Source organism: Vigna unguiculata, chromosome 5, assembly GCF_004118075.2.
Source record: "Vigna unguiculata cultivar IT97K-499-35 chromosome 5, ASM411807v1, whole genome shotgun sequence".
NCBI classification, from domain to species: domain Eukaryota; kingdom Viridiplantae; phylum Streptophyta; class Magnoliopsida; order Fabales; family Fabaceae; genus Vigna; species Vigna unguiculata.
Window position 1 is genome coordinate 25,426,638 of NC_040283.1, and position 26,408 is coordinate 25,453,045.

The following is a 26,408-nucleotide window of genomic DNA, read 5'->3' on the forward strand; positions in this document are numbered from 1 at the left end:
TTCTTTATATTACTTATCTATCTTCAAAATGTTTGTTAGTGTGGGAAAAATTAGTAGAAAATTACAGAGAGTTCCTATGGGAAGGGGCCACGAAGGTAGGAAAATTGCATGAGTTATGGGAGTGTATTTGTAGAACTAAGGAAGATGGTGGGTTGGGAGAAAAGGACTTGGACAAGTTCAACATAGCCTTGTTAGGAAAATAGAAATAGAAACTAGTTAAGGAAGAACCTAGACTTTGGAAAGATATTGTGCTCTCCAAATATGAGTTTTGGAGAACATTAGATGATAAAAAAGTTTGTAGTCATGACTCATGATAGTGGGAAGATATTACGAAAACATGTGAAGGAGGGTATAAGGAAAATTGGTTTGATAGAAATATAAGATGGAATAGAAGGATAGGTAATAAAATCAATTTTTGGGATAATCTATGGCTAGATGAAATCCCCTTGAAATAAAAGTATATGAGGTTATATACAAATTCAATCTCAAAGAAAGCAAAGTTAGTGGAGACCGAATATTGGAATGGAGAAAATTGGGTGTGGAACTTACAATGGAGAAGAGAGTGGTTTGAATGGGAGAAGGACACAGTGGCAAACCTCATGAGAAAGGTAGAGGGTACTATAATGCTTAGAGATAAAAAGGATGAGGAAATATGGAATGGTGACAAAACAAAGGTGTAAACCGTGAAATCTGCATATAAAAAATTATATAAGAGTAATGGAACATAACAAGAGAATTTGTTTGAACTCTTTTGAAAAATGAAAGCATTACCATCAGCCATATACTTTGCATGGAGGGTTAAAATTTAGAAGCAATAGTGTCTAACCCAAACTATTTAAGTAATTATACCATTCTAGATCAAACCCTTACTTATTAGAGCTCTCAACAAAAACCTCGATCCTTATGTTTAATGTTCATATAAGCCACCAGATAATAAAAATCCAGAGTAAGCCTCATTGTTCAAATATTAGAAAATAGTAAAAAACTTATATCATATAGTTTTAGAATAAACATGAACCAAAAATTACAAGAATACAAAATTAACAAGTCAAATGTTTTTAATTGAACAAGGGTCAAAATGCCGAATAAGAAATTGGATTTATGCAAATAAAATATACAATGTGATATTTTATAACCCTAATTTATTAGCATTGTATATACGTTAATACATTTAATTATCTTTATTAAATTCATTTATATTAGCATTATTAGCATTGTATATATACATGTGAAAGTGAGTCGGTGGGTTAAAAATAAGTGAGCCTAACCTATCTCACTTTATGATGAATCATAAATTTTGCAACTCGACTCAATCCATCACGGATTGGTGGGTTAAGTAGATTGGCTCAACAATCCACATAAAAAAATTATTTATTTATTTTTAAGTATTCAATTTTTTAAATAATTTTTTAAGCAATTCATGAGATGACAAAATCACAGTAAAATCAATAACCAATGTCTTCATCATGCTCACTACTAATATATAATGAATTGTTTTTAAGAAAGTCTCCATATAGTCCAAGAAAACATGACTAAAATTACACATTTTCTGTCTTGCTATTCAACAAAATATAAATGAAAAAACTACACATCTTTGTCATGCTAATTTAGAAAATTTTTTTATAAGACGGTTGCTTAAGTAATTTATTATAAAAATTATAGTTAAAGATTAAAGTATCAACATTTATAACTTGACAATCAAATTAATTAAACATTCACACTATTCAAATATTATTGAGCAACATACTATTATTTAAAAATATGAAATTGTGAACCTATATATTTAGAAGTAGTAAATATTTATAAAAAAGTTTAAAAAAATGTTTGTGGGTTAAGTGGGTCAACCTACCTTCAACGCGGCTCGAACCGTTTAACCCATGGATTAAGTGAACCGGGTTGAGTTCAACCAACCTTTAAAAAAATTGAATTTTTCTCAATCCAATTTGAGCTGACTGATGGGTTGGAACCCATTTTGAAATCTTTAATTGTATATATGTTTCTAACATTTAATTCTCTTAATTAAATTCATTATTGAAATTAATGAATTTTAAAATACATTAAATGCATTCTAGAAATTAATTACTTGGTAAAAGTTAAAACATTTGTTTATATATTACTTATTATACTAACCCAATTCGGAGACTACGTGAGAATGAATTACAAGACAAATTACGTACAAGGAGTTACTTTTGGAATATAGGGGTGAACAAAGGACACCTTAATCCAAAATTTATTTTTTTGATAATGACATTCTAATAATTGAACAATCAACTTTTATAATAAATAAAAAAGTAAATGATGATTTTGTTCATTGAAAGTGTAATAGGTGTTAACTTAGTCTTAAAATGAATAAAAATTCTTATTTAGTTCTTGGATTTATAAAAGGTGTAACAATTGTTTCTTCCGTTTCTTTCTCGGTTTTATGTGATAATAAAGTTTAAGATTATATATTAATTATCATTTTACTAATTATACTTTTATTTGTAAAAAAGTTCAGTAAAAATGTAAATTAGTGTCACATTCATCCATAAATATTATAATAAAAAGAGTTCCCAGGAAACTTAAGGGCAAGATATATAACATAGCTAGTAACATTTACACATTTAAACAGTAATTAAAATTTTCTCTCTTCAATATAAATTGAGTTATTACCAATAAATATTTAAAGAAAAAACGGTAATTTGTCTAAATCATACTAATAAGATAAATTGGTCTCTAATTATAAAAATTTGTCCAGGCCCTTGTAATTGTCAAAATATAGGCATTCATTTAGGGTTTTCTCTCGATGACCATACTAATTTATAATGGTAACTAAGATCCAATTCAAACTAATGAACACTTTTTTTCTTTATCAACAATAACAAATAATAAAATAAAATAAAAATATCTGAAGATAAATTAATGGAGAATTTGTTTGATTATATGATAGATTAAGTAATAGAGGTACAGGGAATGAAGAAAGATTCAAAAATTAACATTTGATATACAAGTTTGACCAGGTGTCCAGCCAGCAGGGATGACATTGGTAGCCACAATAGTCTTAGACTTAAAGTTGGTTAGCCTTATAGAGAATGGTGCTTTGAGTTGTGACCCTTTGTTATATTTCCAAATTGCACCCCAAGATTGTTGCATGGCTTCCCATGAATTTGAAAAATCTTCCTTCAGTTCAACTCTCTCAAGTTCACCATCTCCATCTTCATATTCAACCATCACTGCAAAATAGTCTTGGTTTGATCCCGAGTCCACATGAAAAACTATAGACGTACGGGGATACTCGCATGCAACCCTGCAAAAGTTAGTTGTTAATTTTTTTTAATGGAAAAGTTGAATTCACGATTACTTTAATTTTTTCTTCTCAACTAACTAAATCAATTTTATTTTTCCAAATTATTAGTAGGGATCAAATTCACGACTTTTTCTTTTGTAGACCAGTGAGTTGTCGGTGTGCAATAGAAATATGAGTGAAATTATTAATTGGGTTAGTTTAATTATTAATTGGGTTAGTTTGTTTATCGGGTGTAAATATCATTTTAGTCTCTCTTTTAATGTTTCTTTGATCAAGTATATTCAGTATGGTGTTAAGATTAGTTATTTTATTTGTGCACAGTAACAACTGACCATTATACAAAACGCGTTAGCTAGTATATAACGGAATAAATCGATCCACTTAAAACAATAAAGTATCAAATTGAACCAACTCTAAAAATTGAAGAACTAAATCAATAATTATACCTAAAATATAAGTATAGAAATTAAGAAAATGTACCTGTTATATTGAATGGCTATTCTGCCAGCGTTGCGTAACTGATCAGCTTGACCTGGACCCGCCATTGCACCAAAAGCAGCACCACTCAAATCAAAATGTGCGTCTGAACCACAACTAGGACACTCATCAGTGATCACTACCCTCACACACTACCAGAAAAATGCTAATTACCGCCGGTCAGAATCCGTCGGAAATGTGCATAATCCGCTGGTAATAACGTTTTATCGACGTACTTCCGACGGCAACAAATCCGTCAGTAAACCGCGCGTCGGTAATCATTTACCGACGAACTGTTCAAGTCCGCCAGTAATAACCGACAGAAACATTCATCGCTCTGACCACCGGTTATTACCGACGGATTATGCCGTCGAAAATTACCGACGGCCTTATCCGTCGGTAAATCCATTCGTAAAGTCCACGTTGTTACCGACGGATATATCCGTCGATAATTACTGAGGGAAACATCCGTCGGAAATTACCGACGACCTTATCCGTCGGTAATGACGTGGACTTCACGAATGGATTTACCGACGGATAAGGCTGTCGGTAATTTGTCGGTAAGAGTAAATAATTGGTTTGGGTTTATTTATTTTTTAGACATTCCACAATACCTGCATATAGAAAATTCCAACACAGACAAATTCAACAGTCTAACATTCCAGCATTCCATTTTATCAAATATTATATGATTATCAAACTCCATCACAATATAACTATATATATATATATATATATCAGATGACACACTAAATTGTTTATAAAACAGAGAAAATTGGTCTGTAGCACAGGAATGTTTACATAAGCACGATCAATACCAAGAAGGAATAATAATACATAGGTTTATTAAGTACATGCTGAAGAAAGTTTGTCTTAAGAACAAGAAAAACAAATAATCTTCATAATCAGGAGAAGATTCTTCATTTACATTATCGTCCTCTTCATTATTTTGTTGCTGAGGATGTGGTGGAGGGATTTCAGAGTTTTGTTGAGTAGGGTTTGGCTGTTGTGGCTATGGCTGTGGCTGTGGCTGTGGCTGCTGAAGACGAGCCTGAGCATTAGGAGGGAGATATTGCAGAACTAGGGATTGAAAGGATTGAAACTCAGACCTCAATTGCTCATTTTCCTCCAGGCTGCGAAAAGTTGTTGCCTAATATTAGTGAGGTCCTCAATATTAGAAGAGGAAGAAGGTGGTAGTTGGTTCAGGCCAAGGATTAAGAAATTGTTGCTTGATTGTCTTTGTGATAGCCTGTGAAGCAACTCTAGATGGAACAAACCTATAATTCATGGAAAATTGTCAGAAGATGAAAGAAGTTACATAATATAAACAATGAGAATAACTGAATTTAAATATTACCCTCGATCGACAGGTTCAATCATCGGGCGATCCTGCAGAGGAGGGTCAGGTTCTGCATCCAAATCAAGATCAACCATAGGCTGTGGGGCAACTATATCACCTGCAACTGGGGATGGTGCAGACTGTTGACCAACGGCAGAAGATGGGCCACCAATCGAGGCTGGAGATGGTACAGTATGAGGTGATGGGGATGCTCCAATGTCTGTAGAAGGGGTATGTAACCCAGTGTGTGGAGCTGAGGAAGATGAGGATGGTATATGTGAGGGTGGTACAGAAGGGGCCTTGGGAGCAACAACAGGGGTATGCAACTCTGTGGATGGAGGTTGAGAAGATGAGGACTACTTATGAATCGCCGAAATAGATGTAGGGTTATGTAACCCTGTGGGTGGAGGTGGAGAAGATAAGGATGGCATATGTAAGCCCGGGGTAGGGGTGATGGGTCTGAGTGGAATCCGAAGCACATAATTATTACGTCTCTTTCTTGTTTTTGCAATACCTTTCCCCCTATCAACAGGGGGTGGTCGAGGTGGATCTCCCGATCACATGGCGTATGGAGTTTAGGATCTAAGTATCAAAAAAATTAAGATGGTGTATGATAATAAATAAATATATCAACTTAATAACTATTCATTAGACATATTACACAAGTTGAAGTACAACAACAAAAAGTTCTAATGAAATGAAGAAAAAACAAACATATTAAAAAGTTCAGTACAAAAATAAAAAAGACAAAGTTAGTCATTATCATCACTTTCATCCTCATTGTCGTCCTCCTCTTCATCCACTTCTTTTTTAGTTTCATCTTCTTCTTCATCTAGATCTTCCTCCTCCTCCTCTTCTTCTTCATCTAGATCTTCCTCCTCTTCTTCTTCTTCGTCTTCTTCTCCTTCTTCTTCTCCTTCTTCTTCTCCTTCTTCTTCTTCTCCTTCTTCTTATCCTTCTCCTTCTTCTTCTTCTTCTTCTCCGTCTTCTTCTTCTTATTATTATTATTATTCTTCTTCTTCTTATTCTTCTTCTTCTTCTCCTTGTCCTTCTTCTTCTTCTTCTTCTTCTTCTTCTTCTCCGTCTTCTTCTTCTTATTATTATTATTCTTCTTCTTCTTCTCCTTGTCCTTCTTCTTCTTCTTCTTCTTCTTCTTCTTCTTCTTCTCCTTCTTCTTCTTCTCCTTCTCCTTCTCCTTCTTCTTCTTCTTCTCCTTCTTCTTCTTCTCCTTCTCCTTCTCATTCTTTCTTCTTCTTCTCCTTCTCCTTCTTCTTCTCCTTCTTCTTCTTCTCCTCCTTCTTCTTTTTCTTCTCCTTATTCTCCTTCTTCTTCTTCTTCTTCTTCTTCTTCTTCTTCTTCCTTCTTCTTCCTTCTTCTTCTCCTTCTTCTGCTTCTTCTCCTTCTTCTTCTTCTCCTTCTTCTCCTTCTTCTCCTTCTCATTCTTCTTCTTCTCCTTCTTCTTCTTCTTCTTCTTCTTCTTCTTCTTCTTCTTCTTCTTCTTCTTCTTCTTCTCCTTCTTCTCCTCCTCCTTCTTCTTCTTCTCCTTCTTCTCCTTCTACTTCTTCTTCGTCTTCTCCTTCTTCTTCTTCTTTTCCTTCTTCTTATCCTTCTTCTCCTTCTTCTTCTTCTTCTTCTCCTTCTTCCTCTTCTCCTTCTTCTTCCTCTTCTTCTTCTTCTTCCTCTTCTTCTTCTTTTTCCTCTTTTTCTTCCTCTTCTTCTTCTTCTTCCTTCTCTTCCTATTCCAACTCTTCATCATGACCTTCTATGTGATGAAATCCAGATACACGTTCTACTTCAATTACTTCGTTGACATGTGACATTTCATCAACTTGGTAAGGGACATCGTCTTCCATCTCATTTGATTCAATGCGACCTCTCGACTTTGTTTTAATTGCAACACACCAACCATAATTGTCTTTCCGAGATGGTGGATATTGTACATAATATACTTGTCTAACATTGTATGCCAAAATAAATGGATCAAATGGTTGGTACCTTGAAGTCATGTGAATGTCCATAATGTTATATTTAGGATCCACTCTTGTACCTTTCCTTGAGGGATCAAACCATTCACAAAAAAAAAGTACAACTTTCTTCGGTTTATTAGAAGTATTGTACTCTAGTTCATATATTCTATGAATGATCCCATAAAAATCATCTTCACCTCCTTCGGTAAGGCCCTTCACATGAACACCATTATTTATAGTCTTTTTCCCTTTGCTCCATGCGTTACTATGGAACTTGTACCTATTCACGAAGTACATGTGCCATTCTTTGACACATTTCATTGGCCAATTTGACAAATCCCTTAGGTCTTGGTTTCTAACACTTCATGGCTCGTTATAAACCTACAAATATAGAAAGATAGATGTAGAATTATGATACATTAAAATCCATTTGTTGCATAATTAATGGTACAATACATACTTGATATTGGAACCATTCAGGAATCGATTGATTAACACATGAGGAATGAGTTGTTCACAAAGGAGGATATAACTTACTCAAGATATGGTTTGACTTCAGTGCAATTGATTAACACATGAACATGAGCAGATTTGAACTCTGCATCAATTAACCAATGAATCGATTCTCTCCCTGCATGTTGACCTTTTTGCTGAAAAACAGACAACGTTGACACATCTCTTTGACATTCAACTTCATTCCTCCAATTGTGTGGTAACAACATGAAGTTGTTGAAGTAATGAGAACAAAAGTATGTTGTCTCACAGTGTAAATAAGATACACAAATAGAACCTTCAACTCTTGCTTTAATTTTTATTGATCGTTTTGAATCACCCATGAATCTATACAAATAAAAAAATACATCATGATGAAAAATATTGGTTAGAAAATTAATTATAAATATGAATAAGGAGGTCCTTTAGTACCTTTCAAATGGATACATCCATCTGTATTGCACTGGTCCACCCAACAATGCTTCATGGGGGAGATGAATAGGAAGATGTTCCATGGAATCAAATAATCCAGGAGGTAATATTCTCTCTAATTTGCAGAGAATAATTGGAATATTTTCCTCCATTCTTCTAATGCATTCCTCTTTTAATGTTGCAGAGCACAAATCTTTGAAAAAATGGCTAATTTCAGTAAGAGGATTTAAAACATGAATGGGCAAAGCACTAAATGCAATAGGAAGTAATGACTCCATGAATACATGGCAATCATGACTTTTCATTCCATGGATTCTTCCCTTTTCAACATCAACACATCTAGCCAAGTTGGAACTATAACCATCTGGCATCTTAAGTTCCTTTATCCATCGACAAACTGATTTAGCTTCATCTGGAGTTAAGGTGTAATTCGCTTTAGGCTTTAATATTTTTCCACTATCTTGAACCTTCAACTCCAAGTCTTTTCGCTTGCAATACAATCCTAAATCCCTTCTTGCCTTCTCATTGTCCTTTGTCTTTCCCGTCACATTCATAACAGTATCGAATATGTTCTCAAAGAAATTTTTTTCAATGTGCATTACATCAAGATTATGCCTTAACAAATTATCTTTCCAATATGGAAGATCCCAAAAAATGCTTCTTTTTGTCCAATTATGCCACTCTCCATATCCATTTATCCGTGTTACACCGTTTTCAGTGACTTTTGGAAAATGTTTCACTCTTCTCCAAACTTGTAATGGTGTCAACCTAGGAGGTGGCCCATCTGTTTCAACTTGCCCTTTTCGAAAGGCTTTAATATTTCTCCTAAAGTGATGGTCATTAGGTAAGAACCTACGATGTGAGTCAAACCAATAACTTTTGCGACCATAATTTAATGTGAATGACTTATTGTGCTCCATGCAATACGGACAAGCTAATCTACCATGTGTGCCCCAACCAGATAACTCAAAAACATATAAGGTTTTGACATGCACATTTCTGAAGGAAGATTGTATAGAGTAATAATCACGGGTCAACAAGAATATGGTGAAGATGAAGCCTGAATGTAAGGGTTAAATCCATCTGAACATAGACCAAGTCGCACATTGCGTGGATCAGACGCAAATGTAGGATGTTTACGATCAAAGTGCTTCCAGGCTTCACCATCAGATGGGTGGCGTAACATTCGTTGGCTTTGGTTTTCATGATGCCAAGTCATATGTGGCGCGGTTTGCATAGAAGCAAACATTCTTTGTAATCTTGGGATTATAGGCAAATAGAACATTGACTTAACTGGAATTGGTTTTTTGCGCCTTGATCCCTGATGAAGTGGATGATATCTTGGTTTGTGACAAAATTTACATTCAAGCAATGGTGTATCTTTTTTTCCACTATCATTGTCATAAAAGAGCATACAACCACTCACACAACAATCAATCTTCTTAGCCTCCAATCCCAACTTTGATACTAACCTCTTAGCGTCATAATAACTCTTTGGCAAGCTCATATTTGGTGGTGTGAGATCTAACAAAAGTTTGGTGAAAGCCTCTAAGCATTGGTTGAGAATATTCCAATTAGACTTATAAGATAGAAGTCTAACACATACTGACAATTTAGAGTCTTTTGCCCCTTCAAATAAAGGTTGATTTGCCTCCGCTAACAAATTATAAAACCTTTGTGTGGATTCATTAGGACGCTCTTCTAAGTTAGTGTCGTTGGGTTGTTGGTTTAATTGAAATTGACACAAAGCGTTATTGACCATCTCTTCCATGTCACACAATTGCTCCATTTCAGCAGTATGTACACCATCTCTAGGGACAAAATTATCACCTTCAATTAAATCAACTGGCATATCTTCACCATGTAATGTCCAAATCCAGTAATTTGGTATGAACCCTTTTTTATAAAGGTGAACTTTTACAATCTCATATGTCAAAATCCTTGTACAGTCACACTTCTTGCATGGGCATCTAATCCCACCTTCAAGTTCAAAATATCTAGACTGTCTTGCTACTCGAACAAACTCTTCAACGCCTAAGACAAAAGACTCCTTCAATCCCCTTCTACCACTATAACAACGATCATACATCCATGCACGATTCAAAGCAGGTTCGCCCATGTTCTATATCACAATAAATGGTTTAAATTAGAATGTAATTGGGAGAATTGAAATAAAGTGGAGACATGCATGTCCCCATGTATTGCTTAAGATCATGACATTGTCAGGATATATCTTACTAATTAAGTAAGATATCCAAATACTAACACAACTATAATGTCCTAATTGGAATGCAAGTCCCATGACTATGCATACCATTTTAGCTAAAATTTTCTTACTTTACATTTTCATTAACTACATTAATACAGTTCATTGACTACTTAAATTAGCAGCATGATAATACTTAGCAATAATCACATCAGGTGGAAAGAAATTATACCTCACAAAAGGTACTAGGCAATCTTTTAGGGAAATCCTTCCTTGCTACTGTAATTTACCTCCAAATCCACTCTCACCCTTTCCTCCCCTATCATAGTGCATAAATAAATATTAGTCTTCATGCAAATGAATATATCAAAACAATCTGAAATAAAGAAGCATAAGCAATGGTTGGTTGAATCTGTTATACAATTTGGAGGGAAATTCAAATTTGCCTACAGAAAACACAAAAATCAACTACAAATTGGTCAAAATGAGCTTAAGACTATCCAATCAACAAAGGAAATGTTAAGGAATGATGCAAAAACAATGTATTTAGTATATGAAAGATTAAAAGTAAGCTAAAAGTGAGCAATATCAAGGAAAACGAAAATTGAGGTGGAGACTAACTTGTATGGCTAGTTTATGAATCTCTAGTCTAGTTAAATACCTAACTTCATTATGTTTTCATTCAATTAGTGTTACTAAGTTGTGTGGCCTATTTTTATGCAGAAAAAGTAAACCAAGGACAGAAAAACTAACAAAAACAAAGAAAGAATGCAGTAACTTGGCTGAAAAGTTGAAAAGTTGACCAAGAGTTGACTTTTTGCCTTTTTCCTCTAATCTGAAATGTATTATGCGAAACTGGTATAAACAAGACCAAGGACCTACTCAACAAAGTTAAAATGACTCAAGGATCCTAAGGAACAACTCAAAACTGAAATCCTACCTAAAACTCAAAATTTCACTACCTAAAACCTCTAAAAACACCTTAAAGATAGACTAAAACTAAGTTTATGCTAAAGCACGGGTAGAACTACCACTAAACTACCTAGACAAGGTTCAAATGACTTAAGAAAACTTAATCCTAAGTCACAAACTATCTCCTAAATGATTTACCAAAAATCACTACTTAAAACCAAGACTAGTCTACAAAATTGACCCTTTTGTGTATGCATGTACTAAGCTAACCTATGGAAATTTAATCTAACTATCCTAACATGTTTCTAATGGCAAAATATGAATAGAAAACAACTCACACTACTAAAAACTTACTAGAACTCAAAATCTAGCTACCTAAGACCTAATATTAGCACTAAACTATTCTAAAACTGACCAAATTTAGAGCTGAAATAAACTACTGCATAAAACTTTTATCAACACCCTTGGACAACTTTTAATTAACAAAAAAACTGTGGAGAAGACATCACAAAAAAAAATTGGAGGGAAATTCAAATCTGCCTACAGAAAACACAAAAATCAACTATAAATTGGTCAAAATGAGCTTAAGACTATCCAATCAACAAAGGAAATGTTAAGGAATGATGCAAAAACAATGTATTTAGTATATGAAAGATTAAAAGTAAGCTAAAAGTGAGCAATATCAAGGAAAACGAAAATTGAGGTGGAGACTAACTTGTATGGCTAGTTTATGAATCTCTAGTCTAGTTAAATACCTAACTTCATTATTTTTTCATTCAATTAGTGTTACTAAGTTGTGTGGCCTATTTTTATGCAGAAAAAGTAAATCAAGGAAAGAAAAACTAACAAAAACAAAGAAAGAATGCAGTAACTTGGCTGAAAAGTTGAAAAGTTGACCAAGAGTTGACTTTTTGCCTTTTTCCTCTAATCTGAAATGTATTATGCGAAACTGGTATAAACAGGACCAAGGACCTACTCAACAAAGTTAAAATGACTCAAGGATCCTAAGGAACAACTCAAAATTGAAATCCTACCTAAAAGTCAAAATTTCACTACCTAAAACCTCTAAAAATACCTTAAAGATAGGCTAAAACTAAGTTTATGCTAAAGCACGGGTAGAACTACCAATAAACTACCTATACAAGGTTCAAATGACTTAAGAAAACTTAATCCTAAGTCACAAACTATCTCCTAAATGATTTACCAAAAATCACTACCTAAAACCAAGACTAGTCTACAAAATTGACCCTTTTGTGTATGCATGTACTAAGCTAACCTATGGAAGTTTAATCTAACTATCCTAACATGTTTCTAATGGAAAAATATGAATAGAAAACAGCTCACACTGCTAAAACTTACTACAACTCAAAATCTAGCTACCTAAGACCTAAAACTACCACTAAACTATGCTAAAACTCCAAAAAATTAGAAATTAAATAAACTACTGCACATAACTTTTATAGAACTACTTGGACAACTTCCATTTATCAAAAGAAAGGTTGAGAACAGATGAGAACTCAGAATTAACAACCTAATTCGAATTTGCCTAGTAAAAACCCAAAAAATGAACTAGAAATGGTCAAAATGAGCTAAGACATCCCAATTCAGCAAAGGAAATATGAAGCAATGGAACAAACACATTGTAATTGGTATATGAATGATGAAAAGTAATGTAAACGTCTGCAATAACATGCTGCACGAAAATTGATGTTTGGAGACCCAAACTTTAACAATTCCACATAAAACATGTGCATGAAACAAGCAGTATAATAAAATTGGTCAAAACATCACCAAGGACCTACTCAACAAAGTTAAAACGACTCAAGGATCCTAAGGAACAACTCAAAACTGAAATCCTACCTAAAACTCAAAATTTCACTACCTAAAACCTCTAAAAACACCCTAAAGATAGGCTAAAACTAAGTTTATGCTAAAGCACGGGTAGAACTACCACTAAACTACCTAGACAAGGTTAAAATGACTTAAGAAAACTTAATCCTAAGTCACAAACTATCTTCTAAATGATTTACCAAAAATCACTACCTAAAACCAAGACTAGTCTACAAAATTGACCCTTTTGTGTATGCATGTACTAAGCTAACCTATGGAAGTTTAATCTAACTATCCTAACATGTTTCTAATGGCAAAATATGAATAGAAAACAACTCATAGTGCTAAAACTTACTACAGCTCAAAATCTAGCTATCTAAGACCTAAAACTACTACTAAACTATGCTAAAACTCCAAAAAATTAGAAATTAAATAAACTACTGCACATAACTTTTATAGAACTACTTGGACAACTTCCAATTATCAAAAGAAAGGTTGAGAATAGATGAGAACTCGGAATTAACAATCTAATTCGAATTTACATAGTAAAAACCTAAAAAATGAACTAGAAATGGTCAAAATGAGCTAAGACAATATGAACTAAGTGAAAACACACTATTTTTTCAGATTTCAAAACAATTCCAATTTAAGTTTCTTTCTCAAGGGGTTTCTCTCTCCCTTTTTAGGATTGAGGTCTCATAACCTAATTGATATAGGCTCATACTATTCACATTCTTGGCAGCTTTGAAACTCTATTCACTACCTTTAATGCAATTCATATTTTTGTTAATCATACCCTATGTAGTTCATATTTTTAGAATGAGATTATTATATGGGAGCTGAAAAATGATTCTAAACTATTCTCATAAGACTTAACTTATAAAAAATTAAATTTGTGGCTTTTTTGTATGAAAGTTGAGATTGATTCAATGGTTGTGGTTGTGGTTGTAAAGGATGCCCAATTTCACAGTTTATCACCCATCCTTGTGGCTGTTAAGGATGCCCAATTTCAAAGTTTTAGAAATAAGAACATAATTAAACTCGATGCACAGTTTGATCAACGAATTGGTTCAAAACTACACCAAATCCCTAATCAACCAACTCAATTAAACAAAAAACAGAACACATCACTCAATAAGGGATCGAGACAATGAAATGGGAAAATGGCACACACCTAGCAATGACCACTGAATTGGGAAACACAACCAATCGAGACATGCTTGTACGAGACATGAACACATTCACACAATGAATCAATCAACTTAATAACTTAATGGAATCCAAAACAAAACCAACAAATCAAATTCGGATCCAACAAAGCAATCAATTCGGAAATGCAGTGAAATCAGAAAGGGAAAAATGATCAAACCTAGTGTCTCACGTCTCTTGCAAACAACCCACAATATTGCAGCTTTCACGCCTACCCGCCACTGCTAAACTCAATCGGACATCATCTCCCCTTACCAATTTCAGAATCAACGACAGTGAGAACAAGTTTTGGCATAAAAAATTCAAACAAACATCATGGCATTTGACACTCACCACTACATTGACGTTGCCGGAGAACGCGTCGTCGTCCAAGACCCACACACACTACGCTACTACGCTACAGGAGAATGCAAGAAGCAGATGAGGCAGCGGTGGTCACGGCATGAATGGAAGAATCACGGTGGAGCGGCACACGCGGTGGTCACGACGATTTTCTGAAAGGCACTGAGTTTTGGTGATTTTGGGGGAAGGGGGTAAACTAAAAATGGTGGAGGGGAAAGTGAAACTTATTTTCATTTGGCCGAGAATTTACCGAAGGATCTTCTCCGTCGGTAAATATGAACACGCCGTCGGTAACATACATTATGGCATTACCGACGGATCCTTCCGTTTGTAAATAAGAAACCCAATTCATATAGGACATTACCGACGGATTCTTCCGTCGGTAAATAAGAAACCCAATTCACATAGGTCGTTACCAACGGATCTTTCCATCGGTAAATAAATCATCAATATCCGTCGGTACATTTGTCGGAAAATAAATTTTACCGACGGATAGTTATCCGTTGGAACATATCCATCGATAATCAATGAATTTCTTGTAGTGACAGGGTTGCCGAAGCATGCTTTATTCCCTGTGCACTTCACCTTAATATTGTAACAAAATTGGAATGCTAAGTATTAATAACATGTTTAGTATATAAATGATTATATTAAGTATCTAAATACACATGTTTTAATTGGCACCTCAAAACAAGAACCACATCCTTTGCCTGATTCAAACAAAGGAGGGCTTCCTGCAACAATCATTGATGAGAATGGAGGTTCCCCAACAGTTCTGCCATAACCACAAGCACCACCTACATATATAATGGAAAAATGTTATTTGTCACCGATAACTGCTATTTGACGATCTTTTATAAAAAAGAATTATCAAAATTTAATTGTTAAAAAATATTTTTCTATTTTAAGTAGGAGTAAAAATTTTTGGTATCAAAGTACTATTGTCCAAATATAATTAACAAATTTTATTATTTAACCCTTTCAAAATAATTGTTAAAGCTTTACTAATCAATTTTGTACCGAGGAGAAAACTTATGTGTGTCCAAATTTTTGTAATACCTTCACTTCCATCCCCATTGGAAGGTCCATACCAAGTAGCCACTACAGATGACCAATATGAATCAATGGAAGTATAACATACGATATAAGAAAATCCTCGATTAAAAACAAATTTTAGAAATAAAAAATAATTAGTTATTAGAGTGATTAATTTAGATACCAATTTATAAAATTAAAATTTTTTTGTTACTAAAATAGTCACTATTATAAATAAAAATTTATAATTGGTCATTAATTAATTATAAATTAGTTTAGAAACTAATTTATTTTGGTAGTCAAAATTTAGGTAGTTGATGTTTAGTGATCAATTTACTTTGATAGCTAAAACCATGGTAGCTAATTTTAAAACTAATTTAGTGACTAATTATAATTTTTTATTCATAATAGTGACTATTATAGTAACCAGTAATTTTTAGTTTTGTAAATTGATATATAAATTGGTCATTGTAGTTACTAATAATTATTTGTCAATTGGTCACTATTCAAAAATTTTCTTCTAGTGATATATATAAGGAGAATTCTAATCAGTACCTCAAGGGCACTGGTTAATAATGTAACACCCCATTTATTTAATAAAGCTAAATAAAGGATATGTCACACAATATAATATAAGAAGCGAGGATAAAAGAGTATAACGTCACTCCTACAGATATCCCAATTGCTTAGAGGACGAATAAAAGAGATACACCACGCTGCCGAGTACAAAGTAAAGTAAGAGGATGAAAATGACTTAAACAAATTTTTGGAGAAAACAATACATGGGCCTTAGCCCTCAATGAAGAGCCCAAAGGCAGAAGTCAACCCAAAGACTAAGCAGCGAAACCATCACCTCCCTATTGACCATGGGTGTTCCTCGCATCTGCTCACATCAACAAGTTGATGATCATCGCAAAAGAGAGTACCACACAACAGGACACACAACAAAAACAGAAGGGTAAGCTAGAGCCAAAAGTGGTTTTATCATGCAATCAAATATGCTTTCACAGTCAATTATACATACATCACTCAAGCATGTTATGACCTTCCAAAACAATACACTAAGACTCGTCTCATCCGGATACATATAACCTGGTCAGATTCAGCGGATGCTTGCACTTGTGGTGGATACCTCTGCTCACCCCCGAGCTGCTCAGCCCCGAGCTATGTGTTACAAGTGTTACAATGAATCAATTTTCCCTCACCACAAGGTTAGCCCTTGATGAATTTCAGGCCTCCTTCTACTCTCACCACAGGAGTCAGTCCGCTCTAGGTGAGACTAACTGACTCCTTAGAGTGTCAAGAATCAATCCTTACCTTGAATCCTTACCAAGTTATATAGATGGGGCACCACCATGGACACCCACTAACAGGGGCCATGGAATTACGTCCCGACCACTGAAGCACGACCCTGAAATCTCACCTAGAGATTCCAAGGAATTACGCACTGACACAGACCAATCATACTCAATCAATCAAGAAAGATTTATCATGCACATAACTCTCATGCCAACCTTTATAACCAAATCCTCATTCATATTCGATGTTGAATCCATTCCAACTCATTATTCCCAATCCATGAATATAGAATTTCACCTCATACCAATACCAATACCATGCCATTTTGATACCAATCATTTCATTGAAATCACATGCCAAGATTTATCCAAGCTCATCATTCACAACTCATATACCCTCTTACTCATGCATATTCACTCATGTCATGCTTTAACATAACAATCCAACTTAACATCACATTATGCAAACGATTTAGGGATTTTAGAAATAAAACTGCAACTTGTGTAAAGCTCAGAACTAACTTAATTGAATAACCATAAAGAAAGTTGTTAACCAAACAAGCAACAAGGTCAATGTTGCCAACAAATAAACTATGGTGATCTTGTGATAAAAACTGCTCTCACTACAGAGCTCCAATTTAAGATCGGACCGGTCAAAGTCAAAAACTATGTGTTAAGGATCAACTGTTAAACTATCAGCTCGATCCAACGGTTAACGAAGTAGTAACGTTCATTTTACAAAAAGTGTGCGGTGTTGTCAACAACCAAACTACAATGACCTTGCGATAAAAATTGCTCTCACTGCAGAGCTCTGATTAAAGATCCGACTGGTCAAAGTCAAAAACTATGTGTGAAGGATCAGCTGTTAAAATTTCAGCTCAATTCAACGGTTAACACAATAGGAATCTTCATTTTACGAAAAGTGTGCAATGTAGAAAAAGAGTAGCGCCACATCAATCAAACATACTCGCACACCATACATTTTTATTCGACCAACAACTGGGTTCTTGGGTGTAAACAGAGAAAGGTAGCAGCTCCTAGAGCGGTTTAGCGAGGTGGAACGAAACTGGCTCGAACAAGTGCGACAGAGCTCCAAGACTGAACCCTATCGGAGAGGGTGACGGCTACTCAAAGGGGGTTAGGAAATCTGTTTCAACAAAGTGAGAGGAATGAGGTTTAGGGCAGAGTTAGGGTTTGTTTCCCTTTGGGCCAACCCTTAGGCCCAACTCACATGGGGCAGCCCTTTTAATTTAGGGCAGAAAATATTGGGTCTTACATTCTCCCCAACAACAAAAATTTTCGACCTCAAAAATTCACCGACGAGATGGGAAGGAAACTACGTTTCCCCCATTTCGTCTGACAACCACCACTTAGACATGACGAATAAAACGACTCCAACACCTATAGTCACTGGAAACTTTGCCTCTGTGCAAAGCAATATGTGTTCAACTGTGTAGATTAGTTTAGTCACTACTCTCGAAGTAACTTTCGACCTGCAACCTTAAAACTGGGATGCTCCTCCTTACCTCCCCAACCAACTTGTATTTGATATACCGACTCGTCTACCATATGCTCTCCACTACCTCTTGTAGGTTTTATCAAAGTCTCCGATGACTTTAAGTCTCAAACTAAAGCATGTTCGTTATCACTTCGCATCACCTTGTTTACTTCTTTATGCCTCACTCCATTGACTACATCATTATTGAGTTCTGGCCTACTGCCTCACCATCAACACTCTTGACCCCTTTTACGCATAACGATACTCATAACATCTTACTTCCGTTGTTGGCTTCAACCAAGGCAACAAAGTCCCCTACTGAGTTATTCCATTTCCAATTTAAAACTCTCAATTGATTCCATCGCCATATCGTTTTGGTATCTTATCCTCATTTTTGATCCCTCAACTCGTGACCATCATTCCACCAACCCACAGTACCATAACTTCCATTGCCTCCAAATCTCAAGTCTGGTTTGCACCAAGCAACCTTACAATACACCTCGAACTAAGATTGCCCGATTTGGCTTTTTCCCCACCTCTTTGAGAAACTTACTTGTTCTAGTAGAATAACTAGAACAAGGAAATCTCGTCACATCTCCTCCTCCCGACTTAGACACTTACCACTCCGCCAACCCTTACCCCGTCAAGCCCAGATCTTGAATTCTCTTCTAGAAATAAACACTTACCCTTAGTTCCTTACTTCAAGGTCAGTGTCCTAACTTGAAAACATAATTCAAGCACCTCTCATTTTCTTGGTCCAACTTCCTCTGTGCAACCCTACACTTCCAACTCTGAATGATCATTGCACACTTTTACCTGACACTCACAAGGACGAAACCTTTGATATTTTTTTAGGGAATTGGTTTTCGTAGTGATCTCTAGGTCTTGAATAAGATAGTTCTTCTCACGCACCTATTACCATTTCTAAGCATCATCTGTCACCATCCCGTTGTGCTACTTTGATCTATACCCAAGCTCATTTGTTTGTTTACGCCAAATAATGATCCTTTCATGTCCGCCATGACAAGGAAGCAATCATTGTTGAGAAATCTTCCTCGAGACCCCTATCAACTTGCAGAACCCCTTAAACTCCTCTTTCGATAGCCTTAGCGCTCCATTTTCTCAACAACGTACCTACCCTTTTAAAACCATATTCTTCATTAGTCACCCCAACCTTAGTCAATACTCTTCTCGAACGGTTTGACGCCACAACTTCACCAAACTCGCAGTCATCCTGGTGATTATACTGAGTTTATACCATTATGTCTCCAACAACTCTTTCACTTGTTTCTCTTACTTCACAATCCTAGCATAAAGCCTCCAATTAGAAACTATCAGCACAAGTTCGACTTCAGACCCAAATGCAAAAGGGGACTTCACCACTCCAAAGCGAAAATTCTAATGTTTACTTCATGACGATTCTATAACTCTTCTACAATTGAGGTTCCTTGCATCTATTTTTCGCTTGCCTTTGTCGTATAACTCTGATTCACATGACACCTTGCCCCCACCTTTCAACTTGATCTACACTTATTACACCACCACTGACATATCTCTTCGAATCAAAGGATACTACTTCATTGGAGATCATATCTCCTAAGAATGAGATTAAGAAAACAACCAATTCACTCTTGAGATTATGTCCCAACCTTGTGAAGGAAATAGTTCAAATTGGCTTCGAATTTAAACACTATGATCACCGCGAAGGCACCACACACCCGAGCGAGTCTCCACTTGGTCACAATTGTAGCGAAACCACCATCTTAACCTCAGTCCCTTCCTAAAGGCGACCATGATTCCTGTACCATACTGGCGACATCAAGGAGTACACGATTCCAAGAAAACCGGCTCTTAGTCTAAGCATCACTTCGTAAGGTGCATCTCTGTATGAGATTTATTCATGCTAAACCACTTTAGCATCAACCATTGTAGGCACCATGTCAACTACTTAAAACTTTTCTTTTCATTCCCTCCATCATTGTGCTCCGACCTCAGTTGGGTTGTCCTTCCATACGAGAATAACCTTTAAAGGTGTGTCCTTCCTTCTGGTGCGTGAAACCTTCCACTTTATACCCAAGGTCAAATGACTTGTTCATGGAAACTACTTTTCCTTGAAACATCCCACTAACGAAGTTGAAAAGACCTCTCTCCACCTACTGACTGTTAATTCTAGTATGAACCTCTTATCCATTTTAGCCTCTCACTAGAGGTTTGTCATCTCTTTGCACTTCACGGTCTCTTCTTTTCTTAGCTTGCTCGTTGCTAAGCAATCTCTCCATTTTCTGCAGCCTAGAATTTGCCAATTGTCCCTCTTCCACTACTCCAAGAAGCACTAGGTGTGGCCATATGACTATATTCAATGACACTTCTCCTAACCCTGTATGCATTTGCATGACTCTGAACTTCAACCTTGTCGGAATGTAGAATCAGCTTGATTTCTTCAAACGATGTGGCACTTGCATGCACTGATACCCCTTAGTATTCTTAACCTTTGGATTCAACTCCTTTTAGAAAACTTGTAGTATCCATTTTCGAGAGTTTATCCTTAAAGCTCCCTCTGACCAATCGTTATGTTGAGAACTCTAGCATCTTCTCCAGTTAATTAATCCAAGACTTAGCTTTCCTTGTTCAATTATATACATCATACATCAACTTCCTATCTCTGAGGTAAGACGTTGTCTCAAAGGCCCCATCTAACACTTGTAAAGGTGAGCAGACCAAGTTGACATTGAATTTGGATTCCCTTATCTCCGTAGACACTAGACACAAAGCACAGAGGTGCGGCAGGACAAACTAGATCATACAAAGCAACAGTCTATCACTTACAGACAACGAACCCTTTTTGTCTGTCACCCTCCTTTCCCCAAAACATTAGAATTAAGAAAGGAAAACAACCTTTAATATAGTCATGAGTGTGCACCCTCATTACTCTATCAAAGCGTTTTCTGTTCTTACAACTTTTGGTTTCACTGACAAACCCGACTAGACTTGACAACTTACGCCTGCGAGGCATGACAAACCCACAACCTCAGGTCATCCTAAGGACGAACTACTCTGATACCATTAATGTAACACCCCATTTATTTAATAAAGCTAAATAAAGGATATGTCACACAATATAATATAAGAAGCAAGGATAAAAGAGTATAACGTCACTCCTACAGATATCCCAATTGCTTAGAGGACGAATAAAAGAGATATACCACGATGCCGGGTATAAAGTAAAGTAAGAGGATGAAAATGACTTAAACAAATTTTCAGAGAAAATAATACATGGGCCTTAGCCCTCAATGAAGAGCCCAAAGACAGAAGTCAACCCAAAGACTAAGCAGCGGAACCATAACCTCCTTATTGACCACGGGTGTTCCTCGCATCTGCTCACATCAACAAGTTGATGATCATCGCAAAAGAGAGTACCACACAACAGGACACACAACAAAAACAGAAGGGTAAACTAGAGCCAAAAATGGTTTTATCATGCTATCAGATATGCTTTGACAGTCAGTTATACATACATCACTCAAGCATGTTATGACCTTCCAAAACAATACACTAAGACTCGACTCATCCGGATACATATAACCTGGTCGGATTCAGCGGATGCTTGCACTTGTGGTGGATACCTCTGCTCACCCCCGAGCTGCTCACCCCCGAGCTATGTGTTACAAGTGTTACAATGAATCAATTTTCCCTCACCACAAGGTTAGCCCTTAATGAATTTCAGGCCTCCTACTACTCTCACCACAGGAGTTAGTCCGCTCTAGGTGAGACTAACTGACTCCTTAGAGTGTCAAGATGCAATCCTTACCTTGAATCCTTACCAAGTTATATAGATGGGGCACCACCATGGACACCCACTAACATGGGCCATGGAATTACGTCCCGACCACTGAAGCACAACCCTGAAATCTCACCTAGAGATTCCAAGGAATTACGCACTGACACAGACCAATCATACTCAATCAATCAAGAAATATTTATCATGAACATAACCCTCATGCCAACCTTTATAACCAAATTCTCATTCATATTCGATGTTGAATCCATTCCAACTCATTATTCCCAATCCATTAATATAGAATTTCACCTCATACCAATACCAATACCATGCCATTTTGATACCAACCATTTCATTGAAATCACATGCCAAGATTTATCCAAGCTCATCATTCACAACTCATACACCCTCTTACTCATACATATTCACTCATCTCATGCTTTAACATAGCAATCCAACTTAACATCACATTATGCAAACGATTTAGGGATTTTAGAAATAAAACTGCAACTTGTTGCAAATTTTTTCTTTCTTTTTATTGTGTATGATTTTTTTTATATAGATTGAGACAACTCAATTATACTTTTAATATATATATATATATTTATATATATATATATATATATATATAAATATATATATAAGATCTACTTCTAAAATCCCTATTACACTTTGTGAATCATTATTCTGAAATCTTGAATCGTGTAAAACTATCAGAGCTCTAGCTCCAATCATATGTCTGGCTAAGGATCTGACTCCAATGGTAATTAATCCCATGTGGACATATCTTCCTTGTTGGTTTTGTAATATTCTTCCAGTTTGTGGAGATATTAGAGGGATTATCTCATAGGTGTTGTCAGGGAGATGAAAATCTTCTATTCTCCTATATCGATAGAGGCTTGTTCATTCCGAACTTAGCCACCCTATGTTGTATAATTGTCTAGGATTTAGAGAATCTATCCTTGAGTTAGATCCTATATCTGTACTTTGTTGTATATCTACTAAATCTTCTAATCTTCTAATGTTAGTAGTTCTTTGTCTGTTTAAGAATCTATCTAAGATTCCTGGATGTTGTATAAGATTTTGACTTCTAGTCTGATGTTCCCTTAGTCTTCTGGGGGTTCCAGGGAATCTTTGTGTGCTACTAGGTTCTGTTGTACTATTCATATTAATATTATCAGTTTGTGCTTGTGTAGAAGTATTGGTTTGTGTTATCATTACAAACTATTATCATTGTTTGTAGGGGATGCTGCGTTGGTACTTGCAGCTTTTAAATCTTTTTTAGTTACAACTTTGATAAATTTCTGTGAATTTTTAAAAGTTGTTTTTATAGGTGTATGTGTCCCTAAAGATAATTTTGATACTTGTTTTATAAGACCATCTATGTCTTTAGACAAGTTCGTCTCTTTAGTAGAATCAATCATATGATTCAATTTTCTAGAAACTTCTTCTAGAAGAGCTATTATAGTGTTATTTTGTCCTATAAGGACTGTGTGTACAGGGTCTACTTCTGAAGTAGGTTTTTTATAACCTACAGGAGGAGAGTTTGTGATTTTTTCAACAGCAGTTAGAGCTGATTTATAGTCTGAGCCTAGAAATGGCTGTATGTTATCCATTAAAAAAATTTTAAACAGAAAAATAAGAAAACAGTGCAGGCAAAGCGGAAAAGCAGTATAAGCAAACCGAAAAAGCAGTAGTAAGAGATAAGAGGCAGGAATCTACGGAATACACTGTAGAGTAATACTTATAAAAGAATATAAGTAATCATAAGGCTCAAAAACTCTTTTTTTTTTTTTTTAAAACACATATAAACAAGAAAATATGTATGTAAAGAGTGTCGCAATATGCAAAGTATTCCTCAACCCTCAGAGGCAGATCAAATGGGACTTATGGCTCTGTTGGCTCTTCTGGCCATAACCTGCCCGATCTACAAAGGGTATCCTAGCGAATACAAGCCACTTTAATCACATAAATATTCAAAAGGTATCCAAGGATTTCTCGCTCTGATACCAGGAAATAGGAAGGAAATAGGAAGGAAATACAGAGAAATACAGGGATATGTAAGCTTATGAGAATATTAATAATAAAATAATTTTTTATTTACTGTCTGATTAATCTTTGACACGATATTATAATGATAATTTAGTTTTCAAAACTTATAAGTAAAACATAATTATATAATTTTCTTACCTATTTGAAAAAAATAGAATAAATATATCGTTTTTGCTTAATAAACTGGTAATGCCTCAATATATTTAAAGATTCAAATATAGTTTTTACCATAAAATCTGTTAAATGTAGGTCAAAATAAGAAAAATTATAAATGGAAAGTCAAGAAGGTTGAAATATGTATTGAAAATATAATAAAATTATCGGAATGTTGTCACATTAGAAATATATAGTTAATTCTCTTTATCACGTGGTTTAGTTAGTTAGATAGTTAATTAATTAACAGGAAGCTAAACACCACCGACACTATATAAGAATGGAACGATAGAAATATAAAAATGAAAAGAATAAAAAATTTTAATCGATATCACGTTAGATGTTAAGAAGTAAATTTTAAATTTAACTTATTGTTACAAAATCAAATTATAAAATAATATTTATACTTCATTTATATATTATAAAATTGTCTTATTTATAAACGATATTATGATGCACATAGATGAAAAATATTATGAGTAATCTTAAAAAGCAACACCTTCTATATTGAATGTTTATTTTGCCAGCATTACGTAGTTTCTCATCTTGGCCTGAAACTGTCATGGCACCAAAAGCAGAGCCACTCAAATCAAAATGGTATTCAGCATCTGAGTCACACCCTGGATAAGCATCAGTGATCACTACTCTCACACACAGGGTTCCCTGAGCATCCATAATTTGCTGTGCATTTAACCTGAAATTATAACAAATTTCCATGCAAATCTCAATTAGCTAATATATTAAATTTTGACTCTCTGAGTATTAATACAAAATTCATTAAATTTTCAAGAAAAAAGTAATGCATAAATTATTATCTATCTATAAATTTAAGATGACTTTGATTTGACTTTTTTTTTTTCAATAGACTAATATAATAAAATTTACTTGTGAAATGGACCGAATGACAGACACGAATTATTTAACAGTTTCGAGCATTGAAAAAGTGTTTTATCATTTTTTTTTCTAATTTTATAATTTTATATATGTTGTGCTTACCTCATAACATGAACCACAACCTTTGCCTGAATCATACAAAAGAGGGCTTCCAACAGATATCATTGACGAGAATGGAGGTTCCCCAACAGAGCTTCCATAACCACAAGCACCACCTACATATATAATTAACAACCAACCATAATAACCCAAACCTTTTCGACCACAATTCAACCATTGCTTTCACAGTTTATAAAATTAGGAGACACATAAGATATGACTTAACTCACGTAGGGGATCAATGTCGCCTTCAATTCAAAACTTTAACAATGAGGTATGAATCTTTCTTTTCGTAGGATATTCAATTTTTTTTTATCTCTAGATGATATATGACTTTGTTACGAAGTGAACTTTAAGCGTAACTCAGTCTCACAAAACTGGTTTGTAAGATGAAGTTTGCACTCCACTTATATACTATGAAATTATCTTATCTTTAATCGATGTCAAACTTCCAATAAATTAAAATTTACACTTGAATTATTAGTAATATCTAGTTTACCCTGAGAGTTAAAAAGTGTACTTTAAGTCTAACTTAACCTTACAAAATTAACTTATAAAGTGAGATTTATATTCACTTATATATTATGAATTGACATTATTTCTAGTCGATGCGAGACTTTTGATAACATGAGATATCACCAAATGGATTGTCTAAACATACTCTAAAATTTGTTCTTACCTTCACTGCCGTCTCCTTGGGCAGGTCCATACCAAGTGGCTAGAGCAGGTGACCAATCTGAATAGAAGGTGTATGAAGCAAATGAAATGTTTCTAGGGTTGAAAGAAGAGGAGGGGAGAAGATGGAGTGTTGAAAGTGAAGCTACAATGGTGAAAACAATGAGAGAATGTACGTAGAAGTGTAAGAGCCATATTATCACAGAGAGTGTTTGATGAGTGCGTATTTTTGCCCCCATTCTGTATTTAACTCTGGGTATTTAATTGAATTTGTGTGCTTAAAGAGTGATTTAATTGATAATTCTGTTAATTAGACTGTTTGAGCATGTGTGATAAAATTGTCTTAAAAAGTGATTTTTAGCTGCATAAATTATTTTTTGGATATTTTAACGTTTGTTGATGCAGCTGAAGTCAAGATTAAGCTTATTTAAAGG

At 35.0% G+C, this 26,408-nt stretch overlaps 1 pseudogene; it reads right to left on the reverse strand.

The window, feature by feature from the left end:
- Positions 1-2,964: 2,964 nt before the first annotated feature.
- On the reverse strand, positions 2,965-26,169 carry LOC114184062 (annotated as a pseudogene).
- Positions 26,170-26,408: the final 239 nt, after the last annotated feature.